At 35.2% G+C, this 22,200-nt stretch overlaps 1 long non-coding RNA gene across 2 annotated transcripts in view; it reads left to right on the top strand.

Annotated features, from left to right (window-relative positions):
* The window catches only part of LOC138896967 (uncharacterized), a 58,531-nt gene that overhangs the window by 11,784 nt on the left and 24,547 nt on the right, over positions 1-22,200 (top strand). For both annotated transcript variants that reach the window (XR_011410628.1, XR_011410627.1), the window contains exon 2: positions 21,812-21,976. This is a non-coding gene — a long non-coding RNA (uncharacterized lncRNA). The remainder of the gene's footprint in view (positions 1-21,811; positions 21,977-22,200) is intronic.

Below are 22,200 nucleotides of genomic sequence, written 5' to 3'. Positions count from 1 at the left end.
GGATGTAGTCAAGTCCATCTGTCCAATAGTTTCTGAGGATCGGCGGCTACAGCTGGCCTGGGCTCAGGTGTAGCTGCTACCACTGGCTGGGCCCCACCTATGGGTAGTGCACCCTGGGTCTGATATACAGCAGTTGGCTATCCATTAGCCTGCGCGGTAGGGGTCTGTGCTCCCCCGCCCACCTGAGATGTGGCTGGGTCTACCGAAAATAAACCGGCCTGAATCATATTGTCCATGAATCGCAGCATACGACCCATGACATCCTGAAATATCAGTGCAGATGTGAAGTCCACCGGAGCTGGCTCTGCCACAAGCACCTCACCTTGCTCTTCAATAATGGGATTCTCTACTGGATCCACTGGCGGCATAACTGGAACAGTCCTGGGATGTCCTCGCCCTCTACCACGGCTTGGAGCCCTCCCTCGGCCTCTAGCGACAGGGGGAGTAGCTCTTCCGTGGTCTGGAATCTCATTAGAGCGTGTTCTCACCATCTGTGAGAGAATAAGAGAAGGATTTTTAGTGCTACATTAATTGCACGATGGAATGTGAAGAAAGGTAATTTCCCAACACCCTATAGCCTCTCGAAGATAAGTACAAATGTCTCTGTACCGATCAGTAAGACTCTATTAGGTCTGCTCATAACTTGTGAGACCTACGTGAACCTAGTGCTCTGATACCATGTTGTCACAACCCAATTTCACCTGTAGTTCGTGATGGCGCCCAACACTACAGCTAGGCAAGCCAACTAATAAATTAAGCATACATTGATAAAATTTAAAACCAAGAAAATATAAACACAAACTCTACCAATGTGTGTGCCAAGACCTGGTGTCACAAGTGAATGAGCATCTAATAGATTATACAAAAATCTGAATACTGTCTGAAGTGAAATAGACAGAATGTAAATACAAGAAGAGATACTGGTAGCTGCAGAATGGCTCGGAAAGGCAGCTCACCACTATGCCTCGGTATGACATGGATATGTGATGATAGGTCCTCCACTAGTACCTGTCTCAGATCCTGCACAAAAAGTGTAGTATGAGTACGCAAACAACGTGTACCCAGTAAGAATCAAGCCTAATCTCAAAGTGGTAGAGACGAGATGGCCAACTTTGACACTCACTATGGGTCAATAATAATAATTGAAATAAGACTAGAATATTTAAATCAGCATGATTCCCAGAATATAACAATAATTTATTTAACCAGTAGAAATAATTAAATTCCTTCAAAATGCAACAGTTTTTTCGTATATATATATATATAATTCTCCGTATATATATATATATATATATCCTTCAATTTCAATAAAATTCCAATATATCAAATAGCTTTACAAGCTGCAATTCAATTTCAATGAATTTCTAATTTATCAAATAGCTTTACAAGCTGCAATAAACCGTCAAAGTATTGTGTAATTATTATTATTATTAAGCACGATTTCTGCCGAGGTTGTTCGGCTCGATCCAAAATATTGTGTATACTGCCGAGGGACGTGCGGTACGATCCATAGATGCATCTATCCTGCCGAGGCGTTCGCCCCCTCCACAAGAAATGAAGACATTTTCTTATGTGCCTCCGGAAGGAGAGTATATTTATTATAAGATAAATTCGGGAGGAGAACAATTTCTTTAATCAGTTAATTAATTTAAACAGAAAATTAAGCATATGAGATTTTCATCTTTATTATATTTCCAAACAATTCATCAAATAATTCAATTATATAAAGAATACAATTTACACAAGTAATGCATGCTTTGAGTCCTAAACTAACCGGACTTTAGCATTAATAGTAACTATGCACAGACTCTCGTCACCTCGTGCGTACATAGCCCCCACAATTAGCAACAATTATTTAATTTTTAATCACCTATGAAGTAATTTCCTCCTCACAAAATTAGACAAGAGACTTACCTCGTCTTGCTCCAATTTAATCCACTATAAGGCCTTTTCCACGATTATCCAACTCTGTCTGGCTCGAATCTAGCCAAAATAATTCGATACAATCACTAAATATTATAGAAATCAATTCTATAAGAAAATACTACATTTTTAAGAAAAGATCCTGAAATTAATTAAAAATTCGCCCGCAGGGCCCACATCTCAGAATCCGGTGAAAGTTATGAAATCCGACAACCCATTCAATTACGACTCCAACTATACCAGTTTCACTCAAATCCGACTCTGAATCGATACCGAAATGTCAAAATTCGTTTATATGAGATTTCTAAAATTTTCCAAATTTCAATCTCGAAACACTAATTAAATGGTGAAAACAATGATATATTAGTGTATATAGACCAAATCCGAGTTGGAATCACTTACCCCAATTGTCTTTCCTTGAAAATCTGTCAAAATCGCCTCTGCTTCAGCTCCAATTTGTTAAAAATGGCGAATGGGACGAATGCCCTCTTTTTATAAAACTGCACAGACAGCCTTCAGAACTAGGCCTCGAACAGGGCCTCGATCGTGGCTTCGATCATGGTCCTCGAGCCTAGGCCTTGATCGTGACTTCGATCACAGGCTCGAGCCTGGACCTCGGTCATGGCCTCGATTATGGCATCGAGTCTGGTCCTCCGATCATAGCCTCAATCATGGCATCGAGCTTGAGCCTTCGATTGTGACCCTCGATCTTGGGTCTCGATCCTGGACCTCGAGCCTTGCCTTCGATTATGGCCCTCGAGCTGGACCTTCGATCATGGCCCTCGAGCTGGACCTTCGATCATGGCTTCGATACACAAGCTCAAGCCTGTGCCTCGTCAAACCTGGGCTCGATACCTGGGCTCGATATTTGGGCTCGATCACAACCTTGAATGTCCAACAGAAGAGGAAAAATTGCAGCAGCTTTTTAAGTCCAACTTTTGATCCGTTAACCATCCGAAACTCACCCGAAACCCTCGGGACCTCAACCAAATATAGCAAAAAGTCCTAAAATATCATACAAACTTATTTGAAACCTCAAATCACATAAAACGACGCTAAAACCACGAATTATGCTTCCATTCAAGCTTCATGAAACTTAAAATTTCTAACTTCTACACTTGATGTCGAAACCTACCAAATCAACTCCGATTGACCTCAGATTATACACACAAGTCATAAATGACATAACGGAGCTATGAAAATTATCAGAACTGGATTCCGACTCCGGTATCAAAAAGTCAACTCCTCGCTTAAACTTCCAAACTTAAATTCTTGTTTTTAGCCATGTCAAGCCTAATTTAACTACGGACTTCCAAATAAAATTCCGAACTCGCTCTAAGTCCAAAATCACCATACAGAGCTGTTGGAATCATCAAAATTCTATTCCTGGGTCGTTTTCAGATAATTAGACATCCGGTCACTATTCAAACTTAAACATTTTAATATTTCTTCAAAATTCCATATCTCGGGCTAGGGACCTCGGAATTTGATTCTGGGCACACGCCCCAGTCCCAAATCACGATACGGACCTACCGGAACTGTCAAAACACTAATCCGAGTCCGTTTTCTCAAAATATTAACCAAAGTCAACTCAATTAAGTTTTTAAAGCTCTAATCCATATTTTAAATCCATTTTTCACATAAAAACAACTTTCCATAAAATTTTACGGATTGCGCACGCAAGTCGAGGAATGATAAATAGTACTTTTCGAGGTCTTAGAACACATAATTAATTATTAAATTTAAAGATGATATTTTGGTTTATCACAGTATCTAATTATAAGATATCTATATTTTTTAATTCAAATAGAGTAACCAATTAATTTAAAATTTAAAAATTCAAAAGATTTTTTAGTTAGAAATGTAATTTATTTTGTCTTAAAACTCCAACTTGAATCTACTCCCCAATTTGAATTGGCAATTTTATTTTATTTTTAATTTCGCTTTTTATTGTAAAATAATTTTGAAATCCCAAGTTGAAACTACTCCATAATTTGAAAGGGTAGCTTTTTTAATATATATCTTTTCCTCTTGTTTTTACATCTAATTTTCTTTTTATAAATAATTTTAAAACTCCAACTTGAAACTACTCCCCAATTTGAATGGGTATTTGATTTTTATTTTTTTATTTTTTTTATTATAGCTCATTATAAGATATCTATATTTATATCATTCAAATAGAATAACCAATTAATTCAAAATGTAAAATTCAAAAGGTTATTTTAGTCAAAAAGAAGTTTATTTTGTCTTAAAACTCTAATTTGAAACTAATTCCCAATTTGCCGTCTTATGGTTATACCACTTGGCATCATTTAATTATTTACTTCTTTTTTATATATATAAAATAAAATAGTCATTTATATAGACTACTATATGAGGAAGAAACTACTCCACAAATTGAATTGAAAGTTTTTATTTCTTTATTTTTGTTTTTTTATTTTAAAATATTTTTAAGACTCCAACTTGAAACTTCTCCCCAATGTGAATGGGAAGGTTTATTTATTATATATTTTCATTTTTTTTATTATAGCTAATTTTATTTTTTTATTTTAAAATAATTTTAAAACTTCAACTTGAAACTACTCCCCAATTTGAATGGGAATATATATATATATATTCATTTTTTATTATTATAGCTAATTATAAGATATGCATATTTATTAATTCAAATAGAGTAACCAACCAACTAATTCAAAATTTAAAATTCAAAAGGTTTTTAGTTAGAAAGGTAGTTTGTTTTGTCCTAATGCAACTTGCCTTTTTGTGATTATGCCACTTGTCTTAATATTGTGCTTTTACCTTTCCTTTTATTATGTATATATATATATATATATATATAGGTGTCACGACCCAATTTCACCTATAGGTCGTGATGGCGTCCAACACTACAGCTAGGCAAGCCAACTAATAAATCAAACGTACATTGGTTAAACTTTTATTCCAAGAAAATAATAAAATACCAACTTCTACCAATGTGTGCGCCAAGACCCGGTGTCACAAGTGTATAAGCATCTAATAGATTATACAAAACTCTGAATACTGTCTGGAATGAAATAGACAGAATGTAAATATAAGAAGAGATACCGGTAGCTGCAGAACGGCTCAGAAAGGCAGCTCACCACTATGCCTCGGGATGACGTGGATATGTGATGATAGGTCCTCCACTAGTACCTATCTCAGATCCTGCACAAAAAGTACTGCAAGTGTAGTATGAGTACGCAAACAACGTGTACCCAGTAAGTATCAAGCCTAATCTCAAAGTGGTAGAGACGAGATGGCCAACTTTGACACTCACTATGGGTCAATAATAATAATTGAAATAAGACTAGAATATTTAAATCAGCATGATTCCCAGAATATAACAATAATTTATTTAACTAGCAGAAATAATTAAATTCCTTCACAATGCAACAATTCTCCGTATATATATATATATATATATAATTCAATTATATCAAATAAAATTCAATAAAATTCCAATATATCAAATAGCTTTACAAGCTGCAATTCAATTTCAATGAATTTTCAATTTATTAAATAGCTTTACAAGCTGCAATAAACCGTAAAAGTATCGTGTAATTATTATTATTATTAAGCACGATTTCTGCCGAGGTCGTTCGGCCCGATCCAGAATATTGTGTACATTGCCGAGGGACGTGCGACACGATCCATAGATGCATCTATCCTGCCAAGGTGTTCGGCCCGCTCCACAAGAGAGGAGGACATTTTTTTATGTACCTCCGGAAGAAGAGAATATTTATTATAATATAAATTCGGGAGAATGAACAGTTTCTTTTAACAGTGAATTAATTTATAAAGAAAATCAAGTATATGAGTTTTCCATCCTTTAATATTTTTATCTAATAATTCACAATATATATATATATATATATATATATCAAATAATATTAATTAAACAAAAGAATACAATTTACATAATTTATTCATGCTTTAAGTCCTAAACTACCCGGACTTTAGCATTAATAGTAACTACGCATGGACTCTCGTCACCTCGTGCGTACGTAGTCCCCACAATTAGCAACAATTATTTAATTTTAATCACCTATGAGGTAATTTCCCCCTCACAAGATTAGACAAGAGACTTACCTCATCTTGCTCCAATTTAATCCACTATAAGGCCTTTTCCACGATTAACCAACTCCGGCTGGCTCGAATCAAGCCAAAATAATTCGATACAATCACTAAATATTATAGGAATCAATTCTATAAGAAAATACTATATTTTTAAGAAAAGATCCAGAAATTAATTAAAAATTCGCCCGCAGGACCCACATCTCGGAATCCGGCGAAAGTTATGAAATCCGACAACCCATTCAATTACGAGTCTAACCATACCAGTTTCACTCAAATCCGACTCCGAATCGATACCGAAATCTCAAAAATTCATTTCTATGAGATTTCTAAAATTTTCCAAATTTCAATCTCAAAACACAAATTAAATGGTGAAAAAATTGATATATTTGTGTATATAGACCAAATCCGAGTTGGAATCTGTCACGACCCAATTTCAACTATAAGTCGTGATGGCGCCCAACACTACAGCTAGGCAAGCCAACTAATAAATCAAACGTACATTGATTAAACGTTTATTCCAAGAAAATACTAAAATACCAACTTCTACCAATGTGTGTGCCAAGACCCGGTGTCACAAGTGCATGAGCATCTAATAAATTATACAAAACTCTGAATACTGTCTGAAATGAAATAGACAGAATGTAAATATAAGAATAGATACTGGTAGCTGCAGAACGGCAGCTCACCACTATGCCTCGGGATGACGTGGATATGTGATGATAGGTCCTCTACTTGTACCTGTCTCAGATCCTGCACAAAAAGAGCAGCAAGTGTAGTATGAGTACACAAACAACGTGTACCTAGTAAGTATCAAGCCTAATCTCGAAGTGGTAGAGACGAGATGACCAACTTTGACACTCACTATGGGTTAATAATAATAATTGAAATAAGACTAGAATATTTAAATCAGCATGATCCCCATAATATAACAATAATTTATTTAACTAGCAGAATTAATTAAATTCCTTCAAAATGCAACATATATATATATATATAATAAAATTCCAATATATCAAGTAGCTTTACAAGCTGTAATTCAATTTCAATGAATTTTCAATTTACTAAATAGCTTTACAGGCTGCAATAAACCGTCAAAGTATCGTGTAATTATTATTATTATTATTAAGCACGATTTCTGCCGAGGTCGTTCGGTCCAATCCAAGATATTGTGAACACTGCCGAAGGACGTGCGACACAATCCATAGATGCATCTATCCTGCCGAGGCGTTCGGCCCGCTCCACAAGAAAGGAGGACATTTTCTTTTGTGCCTCTGGAAGGAGAGTATATTTATTATAAGGTAAATTCGAGAGGACAATAATTTCGTTTAACAATTAATTGATTTAAACAAAAATTAAGCATATGAAAATTTCATATTTTTCTACTTTTCATAACAATTCACAATATATACATCAATTATTTTAATTAATAAAGAATACAATTCACACAAGTAATTCATGCTTTGAATCTTAAACTATTCGGACTTTAGCACTAATAGTAGCTACGCACGGACTCTCGTCACCTCGTGCGTACGTAGCCCCCGCAATTAGCAACAATTATTCAATTTAATCCCTATGGGGTAATTTCCCCCTCACAAGATTAGACAAGAGACTTACCTCGTCTTGCTCCAATTTAATCCACTAGAAGGCCTTTTCCACAATTATCCAATTCTGTCTGGCTCGAATCTAGCCAAAATAATTCGATACAATCACTAAAAAGTATAGGAATCAATTCTATAAGAAAATACTACATTTTTAATAAAAATTCCAAAATTAATTAAAAATTCGTCCGTGGGGCCCACATCTCGGAATCTGGAAAAAATTACGAAATCCGACAACCCATTCAATTACGAGTCTAACCATACCAGTTTTACTCAAATCCGACTCCGAATCGATACCGAAATCTCAAAAATTCATTTCTATGAGATTTCTAAAATTTTCCAAATTTCAATCTCAAAACACAAATTAAATGGTGAAAAAATTGATATATTTCTGTATATATACCAAATCCGAGTTGGAATCTGTCACGATCCAATTTCAACTATAGGTCGTGATGGCGCCCAACACTACAGCTAGGCAAGCAAACTAATAAATCAAACGTACATTGATTAAACGTTTATTCCAAGAAAATAATAAAATACCAACTTCTACCAATGTGTGTGCCAAGACCCGGTATCACAAGTGTATGAGCATCTAATAGATTATACAAAACTCTGAATACTGTCTAAAATGAAATAGACAGAATGTAAATATAAGAATAGATACTGGTAGCTGCAGAATGGCAGCTCACCACTATGCCTCGGGATGACGTGGATATGTGATGATAGGTCCTCCACTAGTACCTGTCTCAGATCCTGCACAAAAAGTGCAGCAAGTGTAGTATGAGTACGCAAACAACGTGTACCTAGTAAGTATCAAGCCTAATCTTGAAGTGGTAGAGATGATATGACCAACTTTGACACTCACTATGGGTTAATAATAATAATTGAAATAAGACTAGAATATTTAAATCAGCATGATCCCCATAATATAACAATAATTTATTTAACTAGCAGAAATAATTAAATTCCTTCAAAATGCAATAATTCTCCATATATATATATATATATATATATATATATATATATATATATATATAAATCCTTAAATTTCAATAAAATTCCAATATATCAAGTAGCTTTACAAGCTGTAATTCAATTTCAATGAATTTCCAATTTAATAAATAGCTTTACAGGCTGCAATAAACCGTTAAAGTATCGTGTAATTATTATTATTATTAAGCACGATTTCTGCCGAGGTCTTTCGGCCCGATCCAGGATATTGTGAACACTGCCGAAGGACGTGCGGCACGATCCATAGATGCATCTATCCTGCCGAGGCGTTCGGCCCGCTCCACAAGAAAGGAGGACATTTTCTTTTGTGCCTCCGGAAGGAGAGTATATTTATTATAAGGTAAATTCGAGAGGACAATAATTTCGTTTAACAATTAATTGATTTAAACAAAAATTAAGCATGTGAAAATTTCATATTTTTCTACTTTTCATAACAATTCACAATATATACATCAATTATTTTAATTAATAAAGAATACAATTCACATAAGTAATTCATGTTTTGAATCTTAAACTACCCGGACTTTAGCATTAATAGTTGCTACGCACGGACTCTCGTCACCTCGTGCGTACGTATCCCCCGCAATTAGCAACAATTATTCAATTTAATCCCTATGGGGTAATTTCGCCCTCACAAGATTAGACAAGAGACTTACCTCGTCCTGCTCCAATTTAATCCACTATAAGGCCTTTTCCACGATTATCCAATTCTGTCTGGCTCGAATCTAGCCAAAATAATTTGATACAATCACTAAAAAGTATAGGAATCAATTCTATAAGAAAATACTACATTTTTAATAAAAATCTCGAAATTAATTAAAAATTCGTCCGTGGGGCCCACATCCCGGAATCTGAAAAAAATTACGAAATCCGACAACCCATTCAATTACGAGTCCAACCATACCAGTTTCACTCAAATCCGACTCCGAATCAATACCGAAATCTCAAAAATTCGTTTCTATGAGATTTCTAAAACTTTCCCAAATTTAAATCTCAAAACACTAATTTATGGTGAAAAGAATGATATACTTGTATATATAGGCCAAATCTGAGTTAGAATCACTTACCCCAATGTTTTTCCCTTGAAAATCTGTCAAAAGTCGCCTCTGCTCAAGCTCAAGTTCGTCAAAAATGGCAAATGGGACGAATGTCCTTTGTTTTTTATAACTTACAGCTCTGTCCAGTTCGACCAAGGAGCTTGTTTAGGGGAGCTCGATCTCGGGAGCCCGATCTTAGGGAGCTCGATCTTGGGAGCTCGATTTGGGGAGCTCGATCATGGGAGCTCGATCTTGGGTCTTGATCCAGGCCCTCGAGCCTTTCCTTCGATCATGGCCCTCGAGCCTTGCCTTCGATCATGGCCCTCGAGCCTTGCCTTCGATCATGGCCCTCGAGCTGGACCTTCGATCGTGGCTTCGATACTGAGCCTCGTCACTGGCTTTGACTCAGGCCTCGATCGTGGGCTCGTCGTGGGGCTTCAGCTGACGTGAATCATATGCAATAACTCGCCTTTCCTGCATCAATACACAACCCAAGCCAACGCGTGACGCATCGCAATACACGGTATATATTCTCGAACCAGTTGGTAACACTAACACGGGTGTTGTAGTCAGTGCTGTCTTGAGCTTATGAAAACTTGACTCACAATCATCGGACCATCGGAACTGAACACCCTTCTGAGTTAATCGGGCCAAAGGTGCTGCAATAGATGAAAAACCTTCCACGAATCGACGATAATAACCTGCTAAACAAAGAAAACTCCTGATCTCAGTCGCCGAAGTAAGACGATGCCAATTTTGAACTGCCTCAATATTTTGTGATCAACTTTAATACCTTCGCCCGATACAATATGTCCCAAAAATGCTACAGACTCTAGCCAAAACGCACATTTAGAGACCTTAGCATATAGCTTTTATTCCCGCAATGTCTGAAGAACTACTCTCATATGCTGCTCATGTTCCTCCTTACTGCGCTAATAGATTAATATGTCATCAATGAAGACAATGACAAACTAATCAATATATGGCATGAATACCATGTTCATCAGATCTATAAACGCTGCCGGGGCATTAGTTAAACCGAAGGACATCACCAGAAACTCATAATGACCATATCTAGTCCGAAAAGCAGTCTTCGGAACATCCGAATCCCGAATCTTCAACTGATGGTACCCCGACCTCAAGTTGATCATAGAGAATACCCTAGCACCCTCCAACTGATCAAATAGATCATCAATACGCGGCAACATGTACTTGTTCTTAATAGTGACTTTGTTCAATTGGCGATAATCAATACACATCCGCATTGTTCCATCCTTCCTTTTCACAAATAATACTGGTGCACCCCAAGGCGATACACTCGGTCTGACGAACCCTTTGGCTAGTAACTCTTCAAGCTGTTCTTTCAATTCTTTCGGAGCCATGCGATACGGTGGGATAGATATAGGCTGGATATCTGAAGCCAAGTCGATACAGAAATCAATATCACGATCAGGTGGCATACCTGGAAGATCTGACGGAAATACATCGGAGAACTCCCGAACTACAAGCACTGAATCAATAGCCGGAGTCTCTGCAGTAGTATCCCGAACATAGGCTAGAGAAGCCAAACAACCCTTCTCAACCATGTGTTAAGCCTTTATAAAAGAAATAACTCGATTAAATGAACTAACAGGCAAACCCTTCCACTCCAACTTAGGCAATGCTGGAATAGCCAAGGTAACAGTCTTGGCATGACAATCTAGAATAACATGATATGGAGATAACTAGTCCATGCCTAGAATAATTTCAAAATCGGTCATCTCGAGCAATAAGAGATCTGCTCTAGTTTCATAACCACAAAATGTAATAATACAGGACCGGTAGATCCGGTTCACAATAACAGAATCGCCCACAGGAGGGGACACATAAACATGAGTACTCAAGGACTCGCAAGAAACACCCAGGAATGGAGCAAATAGAGATGACACATATGAATATGTAGATCCTGGATCAAATAATACAGAGGCATCTTTGCCACAAATAGAAATAATACATGTAATCACGGCATTTGAGGCCTCTACATCTGGTCTAGCCGGAAAAGCATAGAACCGAGCTGGAGCACCAACTGGCTGGCCTCCGCCTGGCTGACCTCCACCTCTAGGATGGCCCCTACCCACCTGTCCTCCGCCTCTCGGTGGTCGGACTACTGGTGGAGCAACTGGTCCGCTAAGCATAGGCTGCTGACCCTGTTGTACTGGTCTACCTCGAAGCCTGGGGCAAAACCTCCGTATTTGACTGGGATCCCCGCACTTGTAACAACTCGTCGGTGCGATGGGCTGCTGACTAAGTGTCTGGCCCTGGGGACCTGAATACCCACGGAAAGAACCCTGAATAGCTAGTGGGCAATAAGAACTCTCTGGTATAGCACTGAAATAAAGTCGTACTGGAGCACCCGAGGAGGCGGGGGTGCTGGATATGGGGGCCTGTTGGACTGCCCTTTCACGAACTAGCCTCTGCCCTCAGACGGAGCACCTCTGAACTATCCAGAATACCTAAACCGCTTATCTCTAGTAACCTGCTCTCGGCTACGCTGACGTACACCCTCAATCCTCCGAGCTATCTCCACGACTAGCTCATAAGAAGTACCCATCTCAACCTCTCGATCCATAGTGGCCTGAATGCCAGTGTGTAAACCCACAAAAAACCTCCGCACTCTCTCCGCTTCAGTAGGGAGTATCATAAGTGTATGGCTAGATAACTCAGAAAACCTTGCCTCATAATCGGTCACTGACATCTGACCCTACTGGAGCTGCTCAAACTAAAACCACAACTCTTCCCTCTAGGAGGGTGGAATATACCTGTCCAGGAAGATACGAGTGAACCTGTCCCAAGTTATGGGAGGAGAATCTGCTGGTCTACCAAGAACATAAGACTGCCACCATCTACGGGCTCTGCCCTCTAGCTGAAAAGTAGAAAAGTCTACCCCATGAGACTCCAATATCCTCATGTTATGCAGTTTTTCCCTGCAATGATCAATGAAGTCCTGTGGATCCTCATGTCGCTCACCCCCAAAGACAGGAGGATGTAGTCTAGTCCATCGATCCAATAATTTCTGAGGATCGAAGGCTACAGTTGGCCTGGGCTCAGGTGTAGCTGCTGCCACTGGCTGGGCTCTACCCACGGGTAGTGCACCCTGGGTCTGATATACAGTAGCTGCCTATCCATGAGCCTGTGCGGTTGGGGTCTGTGCTCCCCCGCCCGCCTTAGATGTGGCTGGGTCTGCCGGAAATACACCGGCATGAGTCATATTGTCCATGAACCGCAGCATACGACCCATGACGTCCTGAAATCCTGGTGCAGATGTGAAATCCATCGAAGCTGGCTCTGCCACAGGCACCTCACCCTGCTCCTCAATAATGGGATTCTCTACTGGACCCACTGGCGGCATAACTGGAACAGTCCTGGGTCATCCTCGCCCTCTACCACTGCCTGGAGCCCTTCCTCGGGCTCTGCCTCGGCCTCTAGCAACTGGGGGAGTAGCTCTTCCATGTTCTGGAATCTCATTAGAGCGTGTTCTCACCATCTGTGAGAGAATAAGAGAAGGATATTTAGTACTACATCAATTGCACGATGGAATATGAAGAAAGGTAGTTTCCTAACACCATATAGCCTCTTGAAGATAAGTACAGACGTCTCCGTACCGATCCGCAAGACTCTATTAGGTCTGCTCATAACTTGTGAGACCTACGTGAACCAAGTGCTCTGATACCATGTTGTCACGACACAAATTTACCTATAGGTCGTGATGGCGCCCAACGCTACAGCTAGGCAAGCCAACTAATAAATCAAACGTACATTTGTTAAACTTTTATTCCAAGAAAATAATAAAATACCAACTTCTACCAATGTGTGTGCCAAGACCCGGTGTCACAAGTGCATGAGCATCTAATAGATTATACAAAACTCTAAATACTGTCTGAAATGAAATAGACAGAATATAAATATAAAAATAGATACTGGTAGCTGCAGAACGGCTCGAAAAGGCTGCTCACCACTATGACTCGGGATGACGTGGATATGTGATGATAGGTCCTCCACTAGTACATATCTCAGATCCTGCATAAAAAGTGCAGCAAGTGTAGTATGAGTACGCAAACAACGTGTACCCAATAGGTATCAAGCCTAATCTCGAAGTGGTAGAGATGAGATGGCCAACTTTGACACTCACTATGGGTCAATAATAATAATTGAAATAAGATTAGAATATTTAAATCAACATGATTCCCAGAATTTAATAATAATTTATTTAACTAGCAGAAATAATGAAATTCCCTCAAAATACAACAATTCTCCGTATATATATATATATATATATATATATATATATATATATATATATATATATATATATCCTTAAATTTCAATAAAATTTCAATATATCAAATAGCTTTACAAGCTGCAATTCAATTTCAATGAATTTCCAATTTATTAAATATCTTTACAAGCTGTAATAAACCGTCAAAGTATCGTGTAATTATTATTATTATTATTATGCACGATTTCTGCCGAGGTCATTCGGCCCGATCCAGAATATTGTGTACACTACCGAGGGACGTGCGGCACGATCCATAGATGGATCTATCGTGCCGAGGCATTCGGCCCGCTCCACAAGAAAGGAGGACATTTCTTATGTACCTCCGGAAGAAGAGTATATTTATTATAATATAAATTCGGGAGAATGAACAGTTTCTTTTAACAATGAATTAATTTAAACAGAAAATCAAGTATATGATATTTCCATCCTTTAATATTTTTATCTAACAATCCACAATATGTTTTTATATATATATCAAATAATATTAATTAAACAAAGAATAAAATTTACACAATTTATTCATGCTTTGAGTCCTAAACTACCCGGACTTTAGCATTAATAGTAACTACGCACGGACTCTCGTCACCTCGTGCGTACGTAGTCCCCACAATTAGCAATAATTATTTAATTTTAATTACCTATGAGGTAATTTCCCCCTCACATCATTAGACAAGAGACTTACCTCGTCTTGCTCTAATTTAATCTACTATAAGGCCTTTTCCACGATTAACCAACTCCGACTGGCTCGAATCTAGCCAGAATAATTCGACACAATCACTAAATATTATAGGAATCAATTCTATAAGAAAATACTACATTTTTAAGAAACAATCCCGAAATTAATTAATACTTCGCCCGAGGGGCTCACATCTCGAAATCCGGCGAAAGTTATGAAATCCAACAACCCATTCAATTACGAGTCCAACCATATCAGTTTCACTCAAATCCGACTCCGAATTGATACTGAAATCTCAAAAATTCATTTCTATGAGATTTCTAAAAATTTTCAAATTTCAATCTCAAAACACTAATTAAATGGTGAAAACAATGATATATTTGTGTATATAGACCAAATCCGAGTTGGAATCACTTACCCCAAATGTCTTTCCTTGAAAATCTGTCAAAATTCGTCTTTGTTCAAGCTCAAGTTTGTCAAAAATGGCAAATGGGTCGAATGCCTCTGTTTTTTTGGGAGATCGATCTCGGGAGCTCGATCTTGGACGCTCGATCTTGTGAGCTCGATTTTTGGGAGCTTGATTTTGGGCCTCGATTTTGGGCTCGATCTTGGGCTCGATCACAACCCAGAATTTCCAGCAGAAGAGAAAAATTGCACCAGCTGTTTAATTCCAATTTTTGATCCGTTAACCATCTGAAACTCACCCGAGGACCTCGGGACCTCAACCAAATATACCAATAATTCCTAAAATATCATACGAACTTAGTCGAACCTACAAATCCCATCAAACAACGCTAAAACCACGAATCGTACCCCAATTCAAGCTTAATGAATCTAAGGATTTTCAACTTCTACATTCGATGTCGGAACCTATCTAATTAAGTCTGATTGACCTCAAATTTTGCACACAAGTCATAAATGACATAACGGAGCTGTGAAAAGTTTTAGAACTAGATTCCGACCCGATATCAAAAAGTCAACTCCCTGGTCAAACTTCCAAACTTTAAATTTCTATTTTAGCCATTTCAAGGCTAATTTCACTACGAACTTTCAAATAAAATTTCGATCACGCTCCTAAGTTCAAAATCAACATACGGAGCTGTTGGAATCATCAAAATTCTATTCCGAGGTCATTTGTACATAATTCTCCATCCGGTCACTATTTGAACTTAAACTTTTAATTTTTTATCAAAATTCCATATCTCGGGCTAGGGACCTCGAAATTTGATTCCGGGCATACACCCGAGTCCCAAATCACTATACGGACCTACCAGAACTGTCAAAATACTGATCCGAGTCCGTTTTCTCAAAATGTTGACCAAAGTCAATCAATTGAGTTTTAAAGCTCTAATTCACATTTTAATCCATTTTTCACATAAAAACTTTCTACAAATATTTTTACGGATTGCGCACGCAAGTCTAGGAATGATAAATAGTATTTTTCGAGGTCTTAGAATACATAATTAATTATTAAATTTAAAGATGATATTTTGGGTGATCACAATAGGTATATAGATATATAGATATAGATAGATTTTTTTTTATTTTAAAATAATTTTAAAACTTTAGTGGAAACTACTCCCCAATTTGAATGGGAATTTTTTTTATATATATACTTTTTCATTTTTTTTATTATATCTAATTATAATATATCTATATTTATTAATTCAAATAGAGTAACCAACCAATTTTGTCTTAAAACTCCAACTTGAAACTAATTCCCAATTTGAATTGGCAATTTTTATTTTTTTAATTTCATTTATTATTTAAAAATAATTTTAAAACTCCAACTTTGCTGGAGCTTTGTCCTAAAGATCTACACTTGTCATCTTATGGTTATACCACTTAGCATCATTTAATTATTTACTTTTTTTTTATATATATATATAAAATAAAATAGTCATTTATATAGACTACTATATTAGGAAGAAACTACTCCTCAAATTGAATTGAAAGTTTTTATTTCTTTATTTTTGTTTTTTTATTTTAAAATAATTTTAAAACTCCAACTTGAAACTACTCCCCAATTTGAATTGAAAGTTTTTTTATTTTTTATTTTAATATATTTTTAAAACTTCAACTTGAAACTGCTCTCCAATGTGAATGGGTAGGTTTGTTTATTATATATTTTTGTTTTTTAATTATAGCTAATTTTATTTTTTCTTATTTTTTTTTAATTTTAATATAATTTTAAAACTTCAACTTGAAACTACTGAAATCTCAAAAATTCATTTCTATGAGATTTCTAAAAATTTTCAAATTTCAATCTCAAAACACTAATTAAATGGTGAAAACAATGATATATTTGTGTATATAGACCAAATCCGAGTTGGAATCACTTACCCCAAATGTCTTTCCTTGAAAATCTGTCAAAATTCGTCTTTGTTCAAGCTCAAGTTTGTCAAAAATGGCAAATGGGTCGAATGCCTCTGTTTTTTTGGGAGATCGATCTCGGGAGCTCGATCTTGGACGCTCGATCTTGTGAGCTCGATTTTTGGGAGCTTGATTTTGGGCCTCGATTTTGGGCTCGATCTTGGGCTCGATCACAACCCAGAATTTCCAGCAGAAGAGAAAAATTGCACCAGCTGTTTAATTCCAATTTTTGATCCGTTAACCATCTGAAACTCACCCGAGGACCTCGGGACCTCAACCAAATATACCAATAATTCCTAAAATATCATACGAACTTAGTCGAACCTACAAATCCCATCAAACAACGCTAAAACCACGAATCGTACCCCAATTCAAGCTTAATGAATCTAAGGATTTTCAACTTCTACATTCGATGTCGGAACCTATCTAATTAAGTCTGATTGACCTCAAATTTTGCACACAAGTCATAAATGACATAACGGAGCTGTGAAAAGTTTTAGAACTAGATTCCGACCCGATATCAAAAAGTCAACTCCCTGGTCAAACTTCCAAACTTTAAATTTCTATTTTAGCCATTTCAAGGCTAATTTCACTACGAACTTTCAAATAAAATTTCGATCACGCTCCTAAGTTCAAAATCAACATACGGAGCTGTTGGAATCATCAAAATTCTATTCCGAGGTCATTTGTACATAATTCTCCATCCGGTCACTATTTGAACTTAAACTTTTAATTTTTTATCAAAATTCCATATCTCGGGCTAGGGACCTCGAAATTTGATTCCGGGCATACACCCGAGTCCCAAATCACTATACGGACCTACCAGAACTGTCAAAATACTGATCCGAGTCCGTTTTCTCAAAATGTTGACCAAAGTCAATCAATTGAGTTTTAAAGCTCTAATTCACATTTTAATCCATTTTTCACATAAAAACTTTCTACAAATATTTTTACGGATTGCGCACGCAAGTCTAGGAATGATAAATAGTATTTTTCGAGGTCTTAGAATACATAATTAATTATTAAATTTAAAGATGATATTTTGGGTGATCACAATAGGTATATAGATATATAGATATAGATAGATTTTTTTTTATTTTAAAATAATTTTAAAACTTTAGTGGAAACTACTCCCCAATTTGAATGGGAATTTTTTTTATATATATACTTTTTCATTTTTTTTATTATATCTAATTATAATATATCTATATTTATTAATTCAAATAGAGTAACCAACCAATTTTGTCTTAAAACTCCAACTTGAAACTAATTCCCAATTTGAATTGGCAATTTTTATTTTTTTAATTTCATTTATTATTTAAAAATAATTTTAAAACTCCAACTTTGCTGGAGCTTTGTCCTAAAGATCTACACTTGTCGTCTTATGGTTATACCACTTGGCATCATTTAATTATTTACTTTTTTTTTATATATATATATAAAATAAAATAGTCATTTATATAGACTACTATATTAGGAAGAAACTACTCCTCAAATTGAATTGAAAGTTTTTATTTCTTTATTTTTGTTTTTTTATTTTAAAATAATTTTAAAACTCCAACTTGAAACTACTCCCCAATTTGAATTGAAAGTTTTTTTATTTTTCATTTTAATATATTTTTAAAACTTCAACTTGAAACTGCTCTCCAATGTGAATGGGTAGGTTTGTTTATTATATATTTTTGTTTTTTAATTATAGCTAATTTTATTTTTTCTTATTTTTTTTTAATTTTAATATAATTTTAAAACTTCAACTTGAAACTACTGAAATCTCAAAAATTCATTTCTATGAGATTTCTAAAAATTGTCAAATTTCAATCTCAAAACACTAATTAAATGGTGAAAACAATGATATATTTGTGTATATAGACCAAATCCGAGTTGGAATCACTTACCCCAAATGTCTTTCCTTGAAAATCTGTCAAAATTCGTCTTTGTTCAAGCTCAAATTTGTCAAAAATGGCAAATGGGTCGAATGCCTCTGTTTTTTTGGGAGATCGATCTCGGGAGCTCGATCTTGTGAGCTCGATTTTTGGGAGCTTGATTTTGGGCCTCGATTTTGGGCTCGATCTTGGGCTCGATCACAGCCCAGAATTTCCAGCATAAGAGAAAAATTGCACCAGCTGTTTTATTCCAATTTTTGATCCGTTAACCATCTGAAACTCACCCGAGGACCTCGGGACCTCAACCAAATATACCAATAATTCCTAAAATATCATACGAACTTAGTCGAACCTATAAATCCCATCAAACAACGCTAAAACCACGAATCGTACCCCAATTCAAGCTTAATGAATCTAAGGATTTTCAACTTCTACATTCGATGTCGGAACCTATCTAATTAAGTCTGATTGACCTCAAATTTTGCACACAAGTCATAAATGACATAACGGAGCTGTGAAAAGTTTTAGAACTAGATTCCGACCCGATATCAAAAAGTCAACTCCCTGGTCAAACTTCCAAACTTTAAATTTCTATTTTAGCCATTTCAAGGCTAATTTCACTACGAACTTTCAAATAAAATTTCGATCACGCTCCTAAGTTCAAAATCAACATACGGAGCTGTTGGAATCATCAAAATTCTATTCCGAGGTCATTTGTACATAATTCTCCATCCGGTCACTATTTGAACTTAAACTTTTAATTTTTTATCAAAATTCCATATCTCGGGCTAGGGACCTCGAAATTTGATTTCGGGCATACACCCGAGTCCCAAATCACTATACGGACCTACCAGAACTGTCAAAATACTGATCCGAGTCCGTTTTCTCAAAATGTTGACCAAAGTCAATCAATTGAGTTTTAAAGCTCTAATTCACATTTTAATCTATTTTTCACATAAAAACTTTCTACAAATATTTTTACGGATTGCGCACGCAAGTCTAGGAATGATAAATAGTATTTTTCGAGGTCTTAGAATATATAATTAATTATTAAATTTAAAGATGATATTTTGGGTGATCACAATAGGTATATAGATATATAGATATAGATAGATTTTTTTTTATTTTAAAATAATTTTAAAACTTTAGTGGAAACTACTCCCCAATTTGAATGGGAATTTTTTTTATATATATACTTTTTCATTTTTTTTATTATATCTAATTATAATATATCTATATTTATTAATTCAAATAGAGTAACCAACCAATTTTGTCTTAAAACTCCAACTTGAAACTAATTCCCAATTTGAATTGGCAATTTTTATTTTTTTAATTTCATTTATTATCTAAAAATAATTTTAAAACTCCAACTTTGCTAGAGCTTTGTCCTAAAGATCTACACTTGTCGTCTTATGGTTATACCACTTGGCATCATTTAATTATTTACTTTTTTTTATATATATATATAAAATAAAATAGTCATTTATATAGACTACTATATTAGGAAGAAACTACTCCTCAAATTGAATTGAAAGTTTTTATTTCTTTATTTTTATTTTTTTATTTTAAAATAATTTTAAAACTCCAACTTGAAACTACTCCCCAATTTGAATTGAAAGTTTTTTTATTTTTTATTTTAATATATTTTTAAAACTTCAACTTGAAACTGCTCTCCAATGTGAATGGGTAGGTTTGTTTATTATATATTTTTGTTTTTTTATTATAGCTAATTTTATTTTTTCTTATTTTTTTTTAATTTTAATATAATTTTAAAACTTCAACTTGAAACTACTCCCCAATTTGAATGGAAATTTATATATATATATATATATATATATATATATATATATATATATTCATTTGTTATTATTATAGCTAATTATAAGATATGCATATTTATTAATTCAAATAGAGTAACCAACCAACTAATTCAAAATTTAAAATTCGAAAGGTTTTTTAGTTATAAAGGTAGTTTGTTTTGTCCTAATGCCACTTGGCTTTTTGTGATTTTGCCACTTGTCTTAATATTGTGCTTTTGCCTCTCCTTTTATTATATATATATATATATATATATTATATATTTTCGTTTTTTATTATAGCTAATTTATTTTTTCTTATTTTTGTTTTTTTAATTTAAAATAATTTTAAAACTTCAACTTGAAACTACTCCCCAATTTGAATGAGAATTTTTTTAATATATATATTTTCATTTTTTTTTATTATAGCTAATTATAAGATATTTATTATAGCTAATTATAATATATCTATTTATTAATTCAAATAGAGTAACCAACCAATTAATTCAAAATTTAAAATTCAAAAGGTTTTTTAGTTAGAAAGGTAGTTTGTTTTGTCCTAATGCCACTTGGCTTTTTGTGATTTTTTCACTTGTCTTAATATTGTGCTTTTGCCTCTCCTTTTATTATATATAGATTAACTTTCATACAAGATTCCAAGGTTGCCGATTTAACACTTCCTTATTCTTTCTAAATAATCATTTTTTGGTTATTTGTGTTTTTTTTTTGACAAGAGTGGGTTGCTCTAGTGGTGAGCACCCCTCACTTTCAACCAAGAAGTTGTGAGTTTGAGTCACCCCAAGAGCAAGGTGGGGAGTTCTTGGAGGAGGGAGCCGAGAGTCTATCGAAAACAACCTCTCTATCCCAGGGTAGGGGTAAGGTCTGCGTACAAACTACCCTCCCCAGACCCCATTAGTAGAATTATACTGGGTTGTTGTTGTTGGGTACTTTCTTATAACTTTAGATTTTGGTCTATTTTATTTACATAACTTGGTGACTTTAATGAGGTTTGCATTGTGCATACTGCAAGCATACAATGACAAAGTGATTATATACATATATATTCAGTAGTCGCACCTATAAAGGTTATACTAATGAATTCAGAGTATGTTGATTCATCAAAGAATTGTTCGACAAATATTGCTGGTGGTATATTTTTTTCTGAGTTATCACGGATTTCAAGGAGAAATAAAGTTGTCCAAACTAGAGGAACTTGTATTGGAGAAGCAACTTAATCTTTTGAACAAGCCAACTGTAAAAACAATTAAGGTATGTATTTTGGTTTATTTGAATTAATTAAGTTCACGATTGATTATCGTTTCATACTGTTCTGTGCCATAATATATCCATATATATATAAAATTAACAATCACGTTAAAATTTGGTAAACTGAATTTACCATATTTTGTTCGTTTTTAATGTTTTAGTTGAATACTATGAAATTTCTGCATTATAGTACTTTTTACATATTCTTTAATTTTTTGTTTCATTTT

This window comes from Nicotiana tomentosiformis, chromosome 8, assembly GCF_000390325.3.
Source record: "Nicotiana tomentosiformis chromosome 8, ASM39032v3, whole genome shotgun sequence".
Classification (NCBI taxonomy): Eukaryota; Viridiplantae; Streptophyta; class Magnoliopsida; order Solanales; family Solanaceae; genus Nicotiana; species Nicotiana tomentosiformis.
Note: the sequence above shows the minus strand (reverse complement) of the source record. Positions and strands in the feature narration are given on the sequence as shown.